At 41.2% G+C, this 19,460-nt stretch overlaps 1 protein-coding gene across 6 annotated transcripts in view; it reads left to right on the forward strand.

Moving 5' to 3' along the window:
• Positions 1-19,460, forward strand: part of SLC23A2 (solute carrier family 23 member 2) — a 132,886-nt gene that overhangs the window by 12,233 nt on the left and 101,193 nt on the right. For 4 of the 6 annotated variants that reach the window (XM_060612922.3, XM_060612932.3, XM_060612901.3 and 1 more), the window contains exon 2: positions 14,054-14,177. The exons of 1 other annotated variant lie outside the window; for it this stretch is intronic. The gene's annotated coding sequence lies outside the window, so the exon portion shown is untranslated. The remainder of the gene's footprint in view (positions 1-14,053; positions 14,178-19,460) is intronic. One more of the 6 variants, XM_060612912.3, reaches the window with a different exon arrangement.

The following is a 19,460-nucleotide window of genomic DNA, read 5'->3' on the forward strand; positions in this document are numbered from 1 at the left end:
TTGTAGATCATTTTGGGGGCTTCCGTTTTCAAAATAAAAATCTCATTTTTCAGACTTGAAAGTTTCAAATGAAATATTTTTCTTGAAGATGAATAAAAATCTGTCAGGATATGATTTTGCCTAAAATAAGTTTTTTTAGATTTCACATCTGCCTGTCAAAGTATGAGGAGAATAATCAGCTGAATTTTAAAAAGTTAAAAATGAACTTGGAGATTTTTCAACATCCTTGTCCCAATAAATGAGAACTTTAAGTGGGATCACCTGGCAGTTGGGTGCTGTTATTCTAAACAGCCAGAAAGTGGGGCTAGATGTCACTTAGGAGCTTTCCACTCAAATTAAAAAATATTTCGACACTTTTGGTGGTTAGTGCTTTTTCCCTTTGGGTATGTATGATGTCTGTTTGGGGTTGATGGAGCTCCTGTGCTTTAATTCCTTTTTAAGTCCAGTACTATTAAAAAATTGAGACTTTTGCATCATACTTAAATAATAGCCTCAAGTGACTCTTTCTAATTATATCCTTTAGGCTTTTTCCAAAATACAGACTTCCTTTGTATTCCAGGTCTCTGGAAACACTTGTCCTAACTAGTTTGTAGTATTAGTCTTGTTAACCCGTGGAGTTGTGGGCAGAAAGTTAATAACCTGTGGCAAGGGCTCAGAGCAGGTGCTGGGTGCGTTCTGTGCCTCCCCACAGTTTCTACTGAGAAATGAGACTGGTTTGGGATCTGTTCTGCTTCTCTCTGGGCCTGTGTCTCTGCTTCCCCTCTGTGCCCCTTACTGCCCTTGGCTGGTGGGTCTGTGGGATTTCTCATTTACCTTTTGTGTTCGTTCTCCCACCCACCTTTATCGAGCACCATCTTGGGCAGGGTACTGAGGCACACCTGGGAAGAAGTAGCCTGGCTGGGACCCTGGCATCACCATCTCCACAGGTCTTCCCTGGTTCTGAGTTCAGGATTCTGACCCTGATTTACTTTAATCTGATTACAGGCATTATCTGTTATCATTCTTAGACACTTTGGAGAAGTTTTAGGGAGTTTTGGAATTAGCTTTGGGGTTAGCAAGGTTCCTGGAGAACCTTGTCATCCCTCTTCACCCACACTCCTGGTTCTGCCCCCAAATTATTCCTGTCTTCCACAGTGATGCGGCCCCAGAAATGGGTACAGGATGGGAGGAGCGATAGGGGAGGAGCGATAGGGGAGGAGCGATAGCAGGGGAGTCCCTTTGAGCGGTCAAGGCTGGGTGGCTTAAGGAACACCCGGCACCAACAGGCAGAGAATAGGGGGTTTCAGAGAGAGGTTGGGTCATTAGAAGATACAGGCACATCCAGTCTGAAGGGAAGCACGGTACTTGTTCACGCACTAAGGCACAGTTTATTAGGGGAAAATGGAACCGTTTGTGTTAGCTGAGCTTGACTTATTACCACTGATAATTGTCATTGGGCTGTGTTTTTAATTTGGTCATTTTGCCAGGAACATAGATCAGACATTGCTCCTTAGATCTTTGGGTAATTAGGAAGATTGGCAAGCCTCCATTCTTCTTGAATGAAGTCATTATTATCCTATTTGTAATAGGGGATTAAATATGTTAAGTGAAAGGCATTTTTAATTTTTTTGAAAGACAGTTGCAACTTAAGCATGTGGGCAAAATTATCTTGTTTTGTATGTGTATTCTTGAATTTCAAGCCTTTTTTTTTTTTTCCCCCCCTAATCACAAATACATGTTCATTAGTAATGTGAAACAGAAAAGCATAAAGAAATAAGACCTCGAGGCGCCTGGGTGGCTCAGTCAGTTGAGCGTCCGACTTCGGCTCAGGTCATGATCTCACGGTCCGTGAGTTCGAGCCCCGCTTCGGGCTCTGTGCTGACGGCTCAGAGCCTGGAGCCTGTTTCAGATTCTGTGTCTCACTCTCTCTCTGCTCCTCCCCTGTTCATGCTGTGTCTCTCTCTGTCTCAAAAATAACTAAACGTTAAAGAAAAAAAGACCTCACATGCAATGTGACACCCAGGGAGGATCACCGTTAATATTTAGGGAGAGTATTTAGACTGCCTGGTTTACCACATAAGTGTAGTTTTTATATAAAAATGGGGTATGTTCTGACCTCCCCCCCCCCCTGCCCCCCCCTTAGTAATAGAGCATGGCTGTTTTCCTGAATGGCTGTGTAGTGTTTTATTATAAAGCATTTTCTTGTCATCATTTAGTTAGCCAGCCCTTAAATATTGGGCATTTACTTGTTCTACAACTAAAGTGACTATAATTGTACTCACTAGGTATTTTCTTAGAACAGTGATTTTATTGGATATACATTTTTAAAGGGGTGGATGTCAAACATTTTAAAATGATTTTGACCAAAAACATCTAGCTGAAAATGAAGGCGAATATTTCTCTGATCTTGGAATGACGAGGGACTTCCTAAGCCTGAAAGTATTAGAAGCAATTGCAAAAAGATGTTAGATTTGACTTTAGAGAGATTAAAAAAATAAATAAATAAATAAATCCTTTATTTCAAGTGACAGAGAGGAAAAAGCAGTCATTTATTTTTTTCTGGGGAAAATGTTTGCAACATGGCAAAGGGTTAATTAATGTCCTTAATTTGTTAAGGAGCTCTTACAAATGAATGAGAAAAAAAAGGAAGCCTACTGAAAAAGTGGACAAAAGGCACTTTACAGTTCATAAGAGAACTATAGATACATGGATCAAAGAAATCAAGATTGAAACCAGATGTCATTCTTTGCATGTCAAATTTGCAAACGTTAAAAAAAAAAATCTAGGACTGGCAAATGAAGTTAACATACAGTTTTCTTCTCTTGTGCTTTCTTTGTTAGCTTGTCAGTTTTCCCAGAAGGAGTTGGGAAGGTTTCCCATTTCCTATTTCTTTACCAGAAAGGATAGGATATAACTGGCCTGTGAATTTTGTATGAGCCTGGCACCTTTTTCAAGCCTAGGTCTTTGCTTTTTTAATTTTGTCTATTCGTTTACTGTTATTCAGGCTTAAAATTTTTTTTTTCCTAAAAAAATTGTCCATTTCATTTAGATTTTGGGGTACATACATGTGCTTCCTTTGTTAAGTCCTTTAAAAAATACAAATTCCATGTAGAAGCATGAAGGGTATGTAGTATCTTGTGTTGGCCCTTGCTTTCAGAAGATACTCGCTGTCCTGTTCCACAGGTATTTTAATTTTCATTGAAGTCGTTTTTTTCTTTTTTGAATTAGGTAGGTAGGTATTTGTCAGCTTTTTTGGTGTTTACTAAATTGACAAAATGATTTGGTTGCTTAATTTCTGGCCTGTGAATGGTACTGGCCCCCAGGGCTATATCCTTCCTGCTTCTAAAGTATTAACATCCTTTTTTAAGGAAATGCTAAAATATAGAGATGACAGTTATACGAATATGGATGTTATTCCCCCTCCCCCAATTTTTTGGATTTTTTTTCCTCTGTGAAATCAAAGCCTGAAAATCATAGCATTTAGTACCTTTGCACGCCCCAATTAAGAATGTAGAGAAGCCCTGTGAATGTTTTCTTGTGCGTTCACAGTGGCCTTTGTGGGGGACAGTCAGGTGGTGCGTCATTGAGCTCCTAAGTGACGTTTCCTCTGAGCTGCTCACAGGGCTCCGGGCTTTGATCTCAGCCTTGTAACCTTGCGTGCAAAGGGCAGGTCTTCATGTCGAGTGTGGTGGCACACGAAGGGGAGGGGTGCTGGCTGGCGCCAGGACAGAAGTTCAAGGATGCGCCCTGATAACTCAGTCTTGTTTCTGTTCGGCTCCTCCTGCTTAATTCCCCTCTCAAAAATATATTTGTATTTTTCCAATATTAAAACTTATGACCCAATTCTGTGTTTTGGTCTCTGATAGTCGTCCAGTGAAGTAGAAAGCCAGTCCTTCCAGACACTGGTTGTACTAATCAGCTTAAAAAATACTTTCCAAAAACAAATCTTCATGGGGTCATAGTACTTGGACTCACCCTTCTATAATTTTTCTCTTGATTTCCAGCTAAAGTGATTTTGTTAATTGCAGCTTTGCCCTCATGGAAACCTTTTTTTCTTACTTTTTTTTCTTTTATTTTTAGCGTTTTAAAGGATTTACAAAAGAAGCATACACGTGTTGGAAAATAATTCTAACTTGTCAGAATTGGATAAAGCAAATTTTGAAAGTCACACAGCCTTTTTTACCCCCTATACTTCAAGGCAGTTTGATCTTTATTCTTTCCAGCCCTTTCTTATGTCCACAAATATGTTCTGTATAATTACACTTTTAATAAAAATGGGATTATACTATACATATTGTGCAACTTGCATTTCTCAAAGGACAAAATATATAATTTCAGTTTAACCGAAAATAAGCTGTTCTTTTAAAGCTTTTCTTTTGTTACTTTTTTTCTGTTATTTCCATTCTTTCTCTTCTTGACTAATCTTCATTGATGGAAGTTGCCTTTGTGCTTCCCTTCTGACTCTAAATTTTTAATAAACATAGCTTAAAATAGATTTGTGGTTATGAAGATTTTATTTTGAGCAATAAATTACCTTGTTTTTCCTCTTTGAATGCAAAATGTTTTAGCAACAGAAAAATAACTTCTCCATTCATATTCTAATCAATTAAAATAAGTAGTAATTTTTTTGTTCCAAATAGCAAAAGACCAATGTTTAGTTTCTGAAATTAAAAAAATAGGATCACTGGAGGCTTATTGAAGGCTGGATGGTACAAGTCTGATGGCATTTGTGTTGCTTATCTACCTCTAGAAGATCAGTGATTGTGATGCTAACTTGCTCCAAAACAGACTGTGGAGTTGGAAGAGTCACAACATAAAAAAAAAAAAAAAATTGACTCACAGCTAACTTTTTCTCCCATCCAAGTACTAACCAGGCCCGACCCTGCTTAGCTTCCGAGATAAGACGAGATGGGGTGCGTTCAGGGTGGTATGTCCGTAGACACAGCTAACCTTTTCTAACAAAAAGAACTTGTTGGTATCTGGCTAAACTGTCATCACCTGTGTGGTTTTAGTTTTAAGTTTGTTTATTTTGAGAGAGGGAGTGGGGGGAGGTAGAGGAAGTGGGAGAGAATCCCAAGCAAGCTCCACATTGTCAGCACAGAGCCTGATGTCAAGGCTCGAACTCATGAACTGCGAGATCATGAGCTGAAATCGAGTCGGACGCTCAACCAACTCAGCCACCCAGGCACCCTTGTATTTTTCTTTATAATGGAGGGCCAGGCTGGTGACTGGTGCCTTGCCAGCTGTTTCAGAGATAGCTCCCCAGGTCAGGCTCTGGGTTCTTTTTTATTGTGATGCCTCTGCATAGGTACAAGAGTATAAAAAACACATTCATTTAATAAACAAGAAAATGAGTATCTGTGTACCTATTGATAACCCAGCCTAAAAAATGGAATGTGACCCAGCTTTTTTATAAGCATCCTTCCGATGTATATTAATACATTTGTAAGACGCTTTAAAAGAAGGTGATTTTTAAGAAATCAAATTGTTTCTTCTGTTTTCCCTATTAAAAACAGCATCAGCAGTTTATTCTAGTGGCGGCACTGAAAGCAATGTAGAGTTATAAAGGTGAGGGCTCCGTTGTCATGGGTGTAATGGGCTCTGACCCCTACTGTCATCTATCTTAGAAGCTCCAGGACCCAGACCAGGCCTTTCCCTTCTTGGGTTCTTACTTGTAAAGTGTGGACCCAGTAGTTCGGAGGGTGGTTATGAAGATAATTGCGCAGGTATGATGTGTTAATCTTAAAAATAAAAGTTACTTTACCGGCAAAAATGGATATATTCTGGAATAACCAAGACTTGCAACTTTGGACATGCAAGCTATGCCCAGCAGATAAAGGAGGAACAGGTTATTTTACAGAGAAACAAGAGGAAGGTGGGAGTTGTTTTGAAAAGTCCATTGGAGAAAAGTGGGAATCCAGGGTCATAAGGGTTTGTCATTGTCTGAGTCCCAGGGGGGTGGTTATTTTATTTATTTATTTTTTTATGGGAGATGCAGTGTACATCTTTCCCTGTTGGGGTCTGTTATTGATGATTCTTTCCTGTTGAGATTCTTCTGTTGGGGGCTGTAATTGACAGTTCTTCCTGCAATTGACATTCAGTGGTACTGGCTCCCTTTCTAGCCTCCTGACTCCACTTTATTGAGTTTCCCTTTATAAATTTTCACATTTTCCCCCTTTTGATCATGATCTTTCTCCAAAAGCATTGCTGATCAAGAGTCTGATTTTTCTAATTCTTTTGTCCCTCAGTTCTAGGAAAGACCTTTCCTGGGTATAATGTCCCACACTGGGGGGAAATTATTTGGATTGGAAATCTGAGGTCACATTTGAGTAACAAGGAGGAGGAGCAGGGAGAACAATCAGGTACCTCCTACTTCTAGTCCATATTTAGCACGATTGTAAGTGTTGGAGATCATCTCTTCTTGGGTACCTTGTTAGAAAAGTTTGACAGGCAGCAAGTATGGAATCAAAAGTAACGTGACAATTCCAAATTGTGTGGTGGTTCTAAAACAGGATCCTAGATCTGAAAGTAGCCAACTAAAAATATTCATTGGCACTCATTCCAGTTTAGGGGAGAAAAGATCCCCCTCCAGAGGCAAACCCAGAGTCCTGTATGCAGATGAGGAGTCACCCGTTGAGCAGTCATGAAAGCAGAATAGTGAGAATCTGAGAATTAACCGAGTACATTTGGGAAGATACAGTGCAGGTATAAGCATGAAGCAGCAGTTGGTGGGCTTTTTGCAAAACAACAAAACTTCAAAGACATTTTAAAACAATATTGTTATCTCAAGAAAACTGTTCTAACCAAATGTGTCAATAGTACAGTAAAACTGAAATTCAGAAACCACGAGTTTTGGAAAAGAATCCAGAGTCGGTTAACAATAGTCCAAATGAAAAAGAGAGACTTTGTATCCTGAGCCTTCTAACAGACCTGGCTTCTTGAGGAAGCTGTCTCCTCAGATGTTGTCTGCTTCAATACAGGGAAATCTTTACTTTCAGGTCATCAGATGGTGTGTAGGTCCACTCAGAGTTTGCTTTCTTTAGACATGTCCATGAATCTAAGAGTCTATTCCCTGGAGTTTGGCAGCACAAGGGTTGGTTAGCAGTACGTAAGAGGGGCCTTTCCAGTGAAGTTGAAGAGACTCTTTCTGGAGGTGTCTTTTCTAATAGATAAAATCTCCAGTTGCAAGGTGTGATGCTTTTCTCTCTTTTTTTTTAATTTTTATTAAAAAATTATAAATTTTTTTTATATTATAAAAAATTTATAGTATAAAAATTATAAATATTTATTTATTTATTTATTTTGAGAGAGAATGTGAGCAAGGGAGGGGCAGAGAGGGAGAATCCCAAGCAGGCTCCCCACTGGCAGCACAGAGTCTGATGTGGGGATCTAACTCACAAACTGTGAGATCATCACCTGAGCTGAGACCAAGATTCGAATGCCTAACCGAGCCACCCAGGCATTAAGGTGTGATACTTGTCTTCATCTCTCAAGAGTGCATGGTGAAATTGCTCTATCAATCTTCTGGTTATTTTTAGTAGGAGCAGTTAGGCCTTTACAATATTGAAGTATATCTTTTTTGTGTCTGTGTTTATTTTTGAGAGACAGAGAGAGAGGGAGAGAGAGGGACAGAGAGGGACAGAGTGCGACAGAGTGCGAGGGAGGGAGGGAGGAGACACAGAATCCGAAGCAGGATCCAGGCTCTGAGCTGACAGGCTCTGAGCTGTCAGCTCAGAGCCAGACACAGGGCTTGAACTCACAAACTGTAAGATCATGACTTGAGCCAAAGTCGCACACTAAACTGACTGAGCCACCCAGGCGTCCCCGAAGTGTATCTTTATTAATTGTGGGTCAAAGGAGTCAGGGGCCAAGTGCATTGGATCTTCTCTGACTATCTCAAAGGGTAAAAGTCTGTGAGTTCCGAAGGGGTGAATCTGAGTTAAGAACAGCCAGTGGGAATGCTTTAGGCCAAGATGATATGGGAGGTCTCTATAAACTTTGCTGATTGAGTCTTAATAGTGTCCTTAGTGCATTTGACCAACCTGAGGATTGAGAATGGTATTGCCCAGTGAGTATTGTAAAACTGGTGAAACAGTGCAGACTTATTCAAGCACCTGGTAAAATGGGTTCCTTGAGGACTATGAAGTTAAAGAGGGCTTCTCCACATTGGTATAATTTTTTCTTTAATCTTTTTTTTTACATTTATTTATTTTTGAGAGACAGAGCACGAGTGGGGGAGGGGCAGAGAGAGAAGACACAGAATCCGAAGCAGGCTCCAGGCTCTGAGCAAGCTGTCAGCACAGAGCCTGATGGAGGGCTTGAACCCACGGAACATGAGATCATGACCTGAGCCGAAGTTGTACACTCAACCGACCGAGCTACCTAGGTGTCCCGTTATAATTTTTTCTAGCAAAATTTTATCTACACAAGTAGCAGTGGTCTGTCTACAAGAGAGCTTTGGTCCAGTGAGAAGACCTACAAACCATTACTAAAACATACTTAAATCCATGAGATAGGGGTAGCTGTATGAAATACATTTACCAGAACTTGAATGGCCCCTTAGGTAATTTAAAATGAGCGGTGTGAGCACTTTTTTCTGCGTTGTGTTTTGGATGCATGGGACAAGTGGGATAGACACTTTTGTAGCTTTATTTCCCCACCAATATTGGTCCATGAATTCGGCCAGATTATTTGGTCTAACCCACAGTTCTTTTTATCAAACCAACAGTGATTAGGTTCCCAGTATTTTTCCTTTTCTGGAGCCAGTTACTGGGCATTTCTGGTCTGTTTTCAAAATCTTCATTTGGGAGAATATCCCTTTGGACTGTGACAGAGGTTTGGCTCTTGATTGCTTTGAGAGCAGTGCTTTGGTGGAAATATCAGCGAGGTGGTTTCCTTTGGCCTCCAGAGAGTGGAGTCTAGAATGCTGAGGAACTTTAATAAAAGAGTATCTGGCCAAAGTGTGGCATTTGATAAAATTTGGACATAGGAACCATTTAGAATTTTATCCCCATTGGAGGTGAGAGCACCTCATTGTTGGGTACCATTCCAGACTCCTGAGCTACCTCAAAGGTATATCAGCTATGGGTATAAATGTTTGTGGTTTTACCTTTGGCCAAGGTACAAGTATAGAACTTGGCCTGTTGGGCCGAGATAGCGAAAGGTAAAAGTGCTGCCTCGGTGCCTTCAAAAGGAGTCACGCTAGCATTCCCAGCACAGGATTTGCCATTTTCATCCTTTAAGTAAGAACCATCGGGACACCATGAAAAATCTGCATCGGTTAGAGGAGGTTCCTATAAACAGTCACAGGGAGTCAAGAGGTGATCTGTCTATCTGAAGCAGTTGTGAGTGGTCTCTGCCAGGGAGGAGGGAGAATAGCAGGGTTAAGGTTCTCGCAGTGAGGAGGAGTTATATGAGGAACAGTTAGGGGGATCTCCTGGATGAGTGCAGTGGTGAGGATTTAGGGGGGCTTCTCTGTACGCGGCACAAGTGTGCTTAGAGGGAGGCCTGTGACCCTTCACGGGCCTTAACTAGAAGGGCAGTGGCAGGAATGGCCCTGAGGCAAGGAGGGAGATCCCTGGCCATGGGCTGCTCCAGTGCTTGGTTCTAAGACCCCAAGGGTCAGTGATGGTCCCCCATGTTTTTGGGCAAGTACTCCAAGGGCATTTTCTTCCCTCTCACAAACAATGAGAAAAGGGGAGTTGATAATTAGGATCTCTGAGGGCAAGAGGCTTTATTAGACTTTTCTTTATGAAGTCTCCGAAGCTAGGTCTTCTCAGTCTTTCCAAATGATGCAGTCAGGTTTGTCAGTTTTTAGTAAAGCCTATAGAGCTTGAGCTGTAAGAGAGAAGTTTGGAATCCCAATTTCGACAGTAGACAGCCAGTCCAAGAAAACTTTGTAATTGGCATTTAGTTGTAGGTTTTGGGAAGTTCAGGATGCCACGAAAGCTACCTGGATCTAAGTGTAGGCCTTGTTCTGAAATCAGGTGCCCTCAGATGAACTTTAGCTTGAGCAAACTGCAATTTTTCTTTAAAGACTTTGTCCTTTTAAGGCCAAAAGTTTTAACAGGTGAATGCTGTCTCCTGTGAAGAGGTTTGAGAAAGGGAGCAGAGAAGCAAATCATCTACATGTTGTAACCAACCAGAGCCTGCAGAAGATTTTATATCTTCCAAATCAGCTTTAAAGGTTTGTAAAAAGTTAAGAAGGACTCTCTCTGTAACTCTGGAGCATTACTGTCCAGGTATAGTACTGTTCTTCCCAAATGAAAGCAAAAAGACAATGGTTATCCCTGTCAACTGGATAGTAAAAGTGCACCGTATAGAACAATTATAGTGAAAACTTTGCTTTCAGTGGGGATGGATGTCAGTGTGTGGGGGTTAGGAACAATGGGGTGCCAAGGAATAGTGTTATTTATTGCTCTGAGGTCCTGGACTAACCTCCATCCTGAGCCACTGGGTCTTCTGACAGATAAAATGGGGGTATCACAGGGACTAGTGCAGGGGATAAAAAGGCCCTGAGTCTCTGGTCTCCTATTATGGGCTTGATGTCTTAAAGGGCTTTTTTACTTATAGGGTATTAGCTCTGGGGAGAGGTGTTGAGGGATCTGTTTGAATCTTGATGGGGGGTGCACTGTGAATTCTGCCAGTATCAGTTGGGGAATCTGCCCATAAAGAGGATGGTAGCTGATCTAATAGGGATAAATGATCAGTGTCCCCAGACTCTATTATAGTGCCATCAGGGATGTTGAAGGGTCATTTAATTCATGTGGTTGGCGATTTTGATTCTATAATTATTTCTTTTTTCTGGGAGAAATTCTGGCATGATACTTTCCTAAGAAATCTTGGCCCAGTAAATGAATGGGGTAGAGAAACTTAAGGAGGTGAGAATGGGAATCTCAACAGGCCTAAACAAATGGGAGCAGGTGCAGACAGGAACCTGTTGAGGTTTATGAGAGACCCCCTCTATTTGAATTGTTTTCATGCTCTGAGACAGGACCTGCTTTATAGGAGTGGTGTTGAGCCCCGAGAATGCAGCTCTGGGGTCACCAAGACAAAGAGATTCATTCTCAGTCGGGAGAGTATTTTTTCCAAGCCAGTTAATGGGGAGAAGTGGGAAGAGCCCTTGTAGGTCCTCAGAGTCCCATCACTGGGAATTAGGAGGACAGTGGAAAGGCTGGCTAGAGGGCTGAAGGCTTCTGGAATGCTTATGTTTGTAACAGTCTTTTTTTTTTTTTCTAGTGCCCTGGCCCTTTGCAGTGATAGCAGAAAGCCAGGGGGTTTTGTTCTGTTTAGGGACCTTCATTTGCCAGAGTTGAAAACTGAGAATATTAGTGGTCTTTCTTTGAGTTGACTCCTCTAGCATGTGGGTGAGCTGGTTTGCCAAGCTAGCTAATTCTGGAGTGGGCACAGTTTCCCATTCCATGCTGGTCCTTTAACCAGAAGATCCTGGTTCAGCCTGTGAGTAAATGCAGTTAATGCTACCCATTTGGATTCAGCCTCTAAAGGAAGACCAGAATCTTTTTGAAAGATCATTTGGAGTTGATTAGAATGGTCGTGAACAGGTTGATCGGGCTTTTTTGTGAAGCCTGAATTTTGTTCCAATCAACAGTCTTAGGAAATCTACTGTAATTGCTCAATGGAGATTTCCAGTGAGTGTTCTAGCATCTTGCCAAAAGTTAGGGTTAATTCTCTGAATCCTTTAGGCTGTTCTTATGGGATTAGTTTCATCCCGTGTTAGGCCTGGTCCTCACCAACAAGCACATGGCCTGACTGATACAGATCTGAGAAAGCAGGGTGGTTAAGTTGGAGTAACTATGTTAAATTCTCCAGCAAACGTGGGTCCTGAGTCACTTTCGGAAACTCTTCAACTCTGGCTCGCAGTTTGGCCTTGGTCCAGGGAACATAAGAAGTTTGGGGTTTATTCAGATCCAGAAGACTTAATTTTAAAGGAGCAGTTTTCTTAGATTCAGGAAAGAAGGGAGTGGGGAGAGGTTCAGAGAAAAAAGTTAAGTGAAGGTGGGGACTGAACACAAGACAGCTGCTGTACATCCTGAGACCTAGAAGACAGGAAGGGAAGAAAGAGGCCTCAGGAGCCCTTTCTTTCCTTTGTTTGTCTCTGTTAGTCTAGAAATTGTATTTTGCAGAGAGGCAATTTTAGATTCCTTATAGCTTCAGAATTCCGAAGCTTCACAATCCCAAAGTAGGCATCCCATTCAGTTTTGACAATTTTAGAGCCATGGCTATCCAATTTACTTTTTTTTTTTTTTTAATGTTTATTTTTGAGAAAGAGACACACACAGTGTGTGAGCAGGGGAGGGTCAGAGAGAGAGGGAGACACAATTAGAAGCAGGCTCCAGGCTCCGGGCTATCAGCACAGAGCCCGACGCGGTGCTCAAACTCACAAACTGTGAGATCATGACCTGAGCCGAAGTCAGTCACTTAACTGACTGACTGAGCCACTCAGGCGGTGCTGTCCAATTTACTTTTGATGAAGAGTAAGTTTGGAGAGATGGCGAGTTCCCTGCAATGGCCATTGGAGTTTTAAACTACTGTGTGTGTGAAGAGGAACTGACCAGGGTGCCAGAAGAGGGGTCACCCTCAAAACATCTTGATGACTGGGATCCCACTTCTTAGCGGTTTATTTTGTCTGTCTTTTCTAGAGCAGGAAAGAAAGATTCCTAAACGGTATGATCAATCTGGTTCTAAAAGGAATCCGAGCAAAGGCCAGCTCTGTTCCGGTAGGCACAGCCCTGTTCGTGAGAAGTTGGGCCAAGGACTAGCAGTTTTATTAGGAATGGCCTAGTTCTTAAGAGGAGTTGGACCAAAGGCCAAACGAGTGTTCTTATAAAGGACCAAGCCTTAAAACAGATTCTGAATCATTCCTGGAGAGCTTAAAACACAAGAGTGGAGCTCAAAATCCAGAAGAAAAATTTTAGGGTGGGCAAGAAAGCAGTGAGCTCTGTGGGTATGGGTGCATATTTGCTCACTAGCCTTGGATTTGTTGGTGGTCTTCTGGATCCCATCAAATAATGTTAACCTTAAAAAGAAGTTATTTTAGGGGCACCTGTGTGGCTCGGTCGGTTAAGCATCCGACTGTTGATCTCAGTTCAGGTCATTATCTCACGGTTCGTGGGTTCAAGCCCTGTGTTGGGCTCTGCGCTGACAGCCTTGGGATTCTCTCCTTCTCTGTCTTCCCCTCCCCTGCTTTCTCTCTCTCTAAATATAAATAAATTTAAAAATAAATCTTAAAAAAAAAGTTATTTTACCAACAAAAATGGGTTTATTTGGGAGTAACCAAGAATTACAACTCCTGGGTATTAAGCTATAACAAAGCCATAGGCAAGTCCAACAAAGAAGAAGGTTATCTTACGGAGAAGGAGAAAATTGGGAGGGGTTGTTTTGAACAAAGCCCATTGGAGGAGAATACTAATTCAGGCTAATGGTTTGCCATTGGCTGAGTTGCAAGGGTAGCCAGTTTCTTGTAGAGCTGCAGTCTATATCTTTCTCTGTCGAGGCCTGTCATTGATGATTCTTTCCTGTAGAGATTCTTCTGTTGGGGTCTGTGATGACAATTTCCTGTAATTGACCGATTGGTAGTGGCTTCCCTCTTCTAGCTTCCCTTAGTCTCTTCCCCACTCAACTTTAGTGAGGCTTCCCTTTATTAATTTTAAGAAGTGTGTAGTACAGTGCTTGGCACATATTGAATACTAGAGAAGTTTTTTTTGTCTTTTTTTTTTTTTTTTGTAAATTGAGATCTTATTCTAGGGAATATGGAGTTTAAAAGGAAAAAACCCCCAACTAAGTACAAAATTGCTTTTTCCAGATACTCTAAAATACCATCTCCCAACACATTTTGTGCAAATGGAGAGCCAATTTTGAAGGGATTGAAGGTGCAGCTTGTGCTTCTGCCTGGGGATGGGCTGGGGACTCCTAGATGCTCCTTAAGAATGAGGGAGCAACAGAGCAAGTTCTAGGATTGGGCAGAGCTGAATGAGAAGTAGATTCCATTCATGCAGAGTGCCTCCTGCTAGGTTTATTATTACTCTGTTTTTATTGATCATCTGTTTTTCTCTAGCTAGGCCTTGACTCTGCCAACCGGGATCCTCCTGTGGTTGCGAGCTTGGAATTCAGCACCAGGAAATGTAGCTCAGCGGCTTGAAACGGAAAGCATATGGACAGGTTCACGTCACGGCATTTAGGTGCGTCTGAAACCTAATCTTTTTCGTTCTGCATTTCATGATGCAGTTGTGCTGACAGCCCTTTAGTGTTAGAATTCATTTGTGCTTGACCTCGCCCTTTGTACATGTCGCCAAAGGTCTAAATGCAATCCTGGGAATAATTAATTGTTTGGTTAATGCTAATGATAAGGTAATGGGCTGTTGTAGGCCGAATTCCTTGTTAAGTAGATTAAAGTAGAAAATAGGCAAAGTCTTGCCATGTACAGGTAATGAAGTAAGTATTTTCTTTTTCCTTTACATGCTTTTGGCTTTTTTAAATCAGCAAACTTTTGAATACCTATTGCCTTTGAGGCTCCATGTCTGGGTCACAGGTCTGAACCCCGGGGGTAAAGAGATTGAAGACGTGTTCCTTCTTTTTCAAGCATTCTTCAATTTAAGTAGTGAGACTAAATAAGCACATTTACACTGCATTTCCTCCCATGCTCCTCTCCTGTCCCAAGGCTTGATGGGTATTTTGGTTATTTAAAATTTTTTGCTATTGCAAACAATATTGCAGTGAAATTTCTTGCACCTATTTCAGGGACAATACCCATAAGTAAATTTTTAACTTAAAAAATAAGTAAAATTGTTGAGTACAGTGCTTACGAATTTTTACTTTTTTAATTTTGACAAATTGTCCCGTAGGGAAGCTACAAGAATTTATACTCCTAATAAACATTCTCGCAAACAGGTTGTCTTGTCAAAACTAAATGTATTCAGTATGGTGGGTATAGAAAGTTATGTCAGTGGTACTTTTATTTACTATTAATTTACAAACAGTGACATTCATTATTTAGGTATACATTTATAAGAGCTTTTATAAATGCTGAAAGGGAATCATTTCTTTTTAAAAAAAATTTATTTTCATTTTCTAATAGAAAGTCCATACTTGCTCTTAAAGGGAAATTCCAAGAATTTAGGAAGAGCCTTGGTCTCACCACCTAATGACACCACCGTGAACATTTGTGGATTTCTTCCACTTTTTGTTTTCTATGTGAAGTTGTTAGTTTTTTTTTTTCTTTTTTTCTTTTTTTAATGTTTATTTTTGAGAGAGAGAGTGCAAGCGGGGAGGGGCAGAGAGAGAGGGAGACACAGAATCAAAGCAGGCTCCAGGCTCTGAGCCATCAGCACAGAGCCTGACTTGGGGCTCGAATTCACAAACTGTGAGATCATGACCTGAGCTGAAGTCGGATGCTTAACCAGCTGAGCCACTCAAGCGCCCCAAGTTGTTGTCTTAAGCTGTCATCAAATTGTATGTAATACGTTTTTTTTTTTTTTTTTTTCAATTTATATTTATTTAAATCCAAGTTAACATATAGTGTAATAATGGTTTCAGGAATAGAATTTAGTGATTTGTCACTTACATATAACACCCAGTGCTCATCCCAACAAGTGCCCTCCTTAAGGCCCGTTGCCCATTTAGCCCATCCCCCTCACCTAACACCCCTCCAGTAACCCTCAGTTTGTTGTCTGTATTTAAGAATCTCTTAGGGTTAGCCTCCCTCTCTGTTCTTATGTTTCCTTCCCTTCCCCTATGTTCATCTGTTGTTTCCTAAATTCCACATATGAATGAAATCATATGATGTTTGCCTTTCTCTGACTGACTTGTTTTGCTTAGCGTAATACACTCTAGTTCCATCGGCATTGTTGCAAATGGCAAGATTTCATTCTTTTTCATCACCAAGTAGTATTCTATTGTATATATACACCACATTTTCTTTATCCATTCGTCAGTTGATGGGCATTGGGGCTCTTTCCATAGTTTGGCTATTGTTGATAGTGCTGCTATAAACATTGGGGTGCATGTGCCCGTTCAAATCAGCGTTTTTGTATCCTTTGGATAAATACCTAGTAGTGCAATTGCTGGGTTGTAGGCTAGTTTTATTTTTAATTTTTTGAGGAACCTCCTTACTGTTTTCCAGAGTGGCTGCACCAGTTTGCATTGCCAACAGTACAAGAGGGTTCCCTTTTCTCCACATCCTTGTCAACACCTGTTGTTTCCTGAGTTGTTCATTTTAGCCATTCTGACAGGTGTGAGGTGGTATCTCATCGTGGTTTTAATTTGTATCTCCCTGATGATCAGTGATATTGAGCATCTTTTCATGTGTCTGTTAGCCATCTGGATGTCTTCTTTGAAAAAAGTGTCTGTTCATGTTTTTTGCCCATTTCTTCACTAAATTATTTGTATTTTGGGTGTTGAGTTTGGTAAGTTCTTTTTAGATTTTGGATAGTAACCCTTTATCCTATATGTCATTTGCAAATGTCTTCTCCCATTCAGTAGGTTGCCTTCTAATTTTGTTGATTGTTTCCTTTGCTGTGCAGAAGGCTTTTATCTTTAATTTTTTTTCCACATTATTTTTGAGAGAGAAAGAGAGCAAGCGTGAGTAGGGGAGGGGCAGAGAGAGAGAGGGAGACACAGAATCCAAAGCAGCTCCAGGCTTTGAGCTGTCAGTACAGATCCTGAGGCGGGGCTCAAACCCACAAGCTGTGAGATCATGAACTGAGCCAAAGTTGGACGCTGAACCGACTGACCCACCCAGGTGCCTCCAGAAGCCTTTTATCTTGAAGTGCCAGTAGTTCATTATTGCTTTTGTTCTCTTGCCTCTGGAGACATGTGTAGTAAGAAATTGCTGCGGCCAAGGTCGAAGAGATTGTTGCCTGTTTTCTCCTCTAGAGTTTTGATGGTTTCCTGTCTTACATTTAGGTCTTTCATCCATTTTGAATTTATTTTTGTGCATGGTTAAGAAAGTGGTCCAGTTTCATTCTTCTGCATGGTGCCGTCCAGTTTTCTCAGCACCATTTGCTGAAGAGATTGTTTTTTTTCAGTTGGATAGTCTTTCCTGCTTTGTTGAAGATTGGTTGGTTATATATTTGTGGGTTCATTTCTGGGTTTTCTCTTCTGTTCCATTGGTCTTTTTTTTTTTTTTTAATAATTTTTTAAAAGTTTATATGTTTTGAGAGACCGCATGAGTGAGGAGGCAGCAAGAGAGAGGAAGACAGAGAATCCCAAGCAGGTTCTGCACTGTCAGTGCAGAGGCCAATGTGGGGCTTGAACCCATGAAACTGTGAGATCATGACCTGAGCTGAACCCAAGAGTCGGACACTTAACCAGCTGAGCCACTCAGGTGCCCCTCTACATGTCTGTTTTTGTGCCAGTACCATACTGTCTTGATGATTACAGCTTTTATAGCTTGAAGTCTGGAATTGTGATGCCTCTAGTTTTGGTTTTCGTTTTCAACATTATTTTGGCTCTTTGGGGCCTTTTTATAATACTTTCTTAAAAGTAATATTTATTACCACAAGGGAGGTGAGGTGAATATCTCTGGGAATACCTGCAGAATACATGGTCTCCCAGCTCTCAGAGTTTCTGTTAACCATCTTTATATTTCAATTCACACATCTCTTTCTCTCCTCTGTTTGTGCACAGAGCTTTTTTCTCAAATCTCTCGTCTTTGGTGGGCACTTGTCAGATGTACATGCCACCCCCAGCTCAAATTTAGCATGTCCAGACCTCGTTCGTTACTTGCCTTGTCGAGCCCATTTCCTTACTTATTTAAAGGAGACAGACAAACTTGTTCTTTTTCTAGAGGTCCTCTTTGACACCCGATCTTTGATTTTTTTTTTTTTCTCTTTTAAATCACTCACTCTATCCGTCCCTTTTTGTCATCCCTTTTGTCACCCCAGTTGCCAAGATCCTTATACTTGGATTAACACAGTAGCTTCTTGACCTTCCATCTTGAGATTTTTCCAGTGGTGGACTCTCTCTCCTCACCTGCCCAGAAACTGATGTCTCATTAAAACCATGTTGCATTTACATTGGACTTTTTAGACTCCTTTGACCCTGCAAGCTGTTTTCGTCCTCCACCTCCCATTGTGAGCTATGGTTAAGCTGTTTTCATGGCCTCGAGACTTGCAGTACTCCTGCCTGCCTTGGTCTCCAAGGTGGCCTTCCACTCAGGACTTTCCTGCTGACCCCAAATCCCATTTCCACAAATTCATTTCTGACCATTTCAGGCTCTATTGAGCTGTTTTCTCCGAGTGCTCATGCACAGTTTGGGAAATATCTATCATGTCTCTATGATTGACTCGTTGTCCCAATCTGTCCACTGAGATGGCAGATGGCTTCACATATAATCCATTTCCATCTCAGTGCTGAGACTTTTGGCAGTTCAGGAAACTAGCCAAATGGTTGATTTATCCTTTTCTTTTTCAGTACAGATCCTAAATATTCAGTTTACTAAACTGAGAAAAGAGAAGGTTTGCTAGTTAGTACCTTTCATCTTTGTTCTCAAGAGCATACACTTGTCTGGGCATTCATAGCCAAGAACACCAGCTCTGCCCAGCGCCTGGAGCCTGCAGACCCCATACCCAGTTCTGCTTCAGGCACGTTTTAGAAGTTGATCCATAGATGTGGAAGGACTCGGATAGAAACTGGATTAAAAACTTTCAGCCGTGAGGAGAAATCTCTGTTTTATTAGTGGGTGATTTCTGAGAGTCTCTGTCTGGTAATTTTGGTTTACAGACTGTGTGCTATTGACGTCAATGTCCCACTTTCTCGTAACTAAACATGTTATATAAAATGCTGCATTGTTTATAGTTTGATCGGTAGCAACAAGAGAATTAAATATTTACTGGGAAAAGTGGGTACTTTCAAAAACCTATGTAAACACTGATGATGATCACAGAGCTTGCATAAGAAGGTAAGGAAGGAAGATGGTTTCTATGAAACCGTTACTATGAAGGGGTTCCAAGCGCATTAGAACAGCTCTGGCCTTTTCAGTGGGCTTTGTTTTAAAATCAATGTGTTAGTGTTGGATTACTACCAGCTGTTGATAAATTGCCTAAGTCCTTTGCTGCCTTTCTGTTTGGTATGGAAAAATCTCATCAATAACTTTGTCCCATTCCTTTTAATGAAATTTTTTTTCATACATGTATTTTATTTTAGTTTTGCCATACAAAACTAGAACTTGGCAATTCAATAGTTACAAAGCCCCTCTGGATTTGAGCCCCATGGATAGACCCTGTTAGCTTTATTTAGGTTTCTTGTGCTGGTTCTGAGCTTCTAGGGGAGAGCCCCCAGGTCCCCTTATGACCTTTTAGCTCCTGCTTGTTGTTAGCATGTGGATTTCTGCTTTCGCCTTTCTCACATCTGGCTCCCTCCCTCCTTCTGGTGCTGTGAGTGTGAGAAATTAGGTTATGGCACCTGCTCCCCTCCATCAGAGGGCAGGCTACAGAACTGGTGGTGGAGCATAGTACTACAGCGTT

The sequence above is a fragment of the Panthera onca genome, chromosome A3, assembly GCF_046562875.1.
Source record: "Panthera onca isolate mPanOnc1 chromosome A3, mPanOnc1 haplotype 2, whole genome shotgun sequence".
Classification (NCBI taxonomy): Eukaryota; Metazoa; Chordata; class Mammalia; order Carnivora; family Felidae; genus Panthera; species Panthera onca.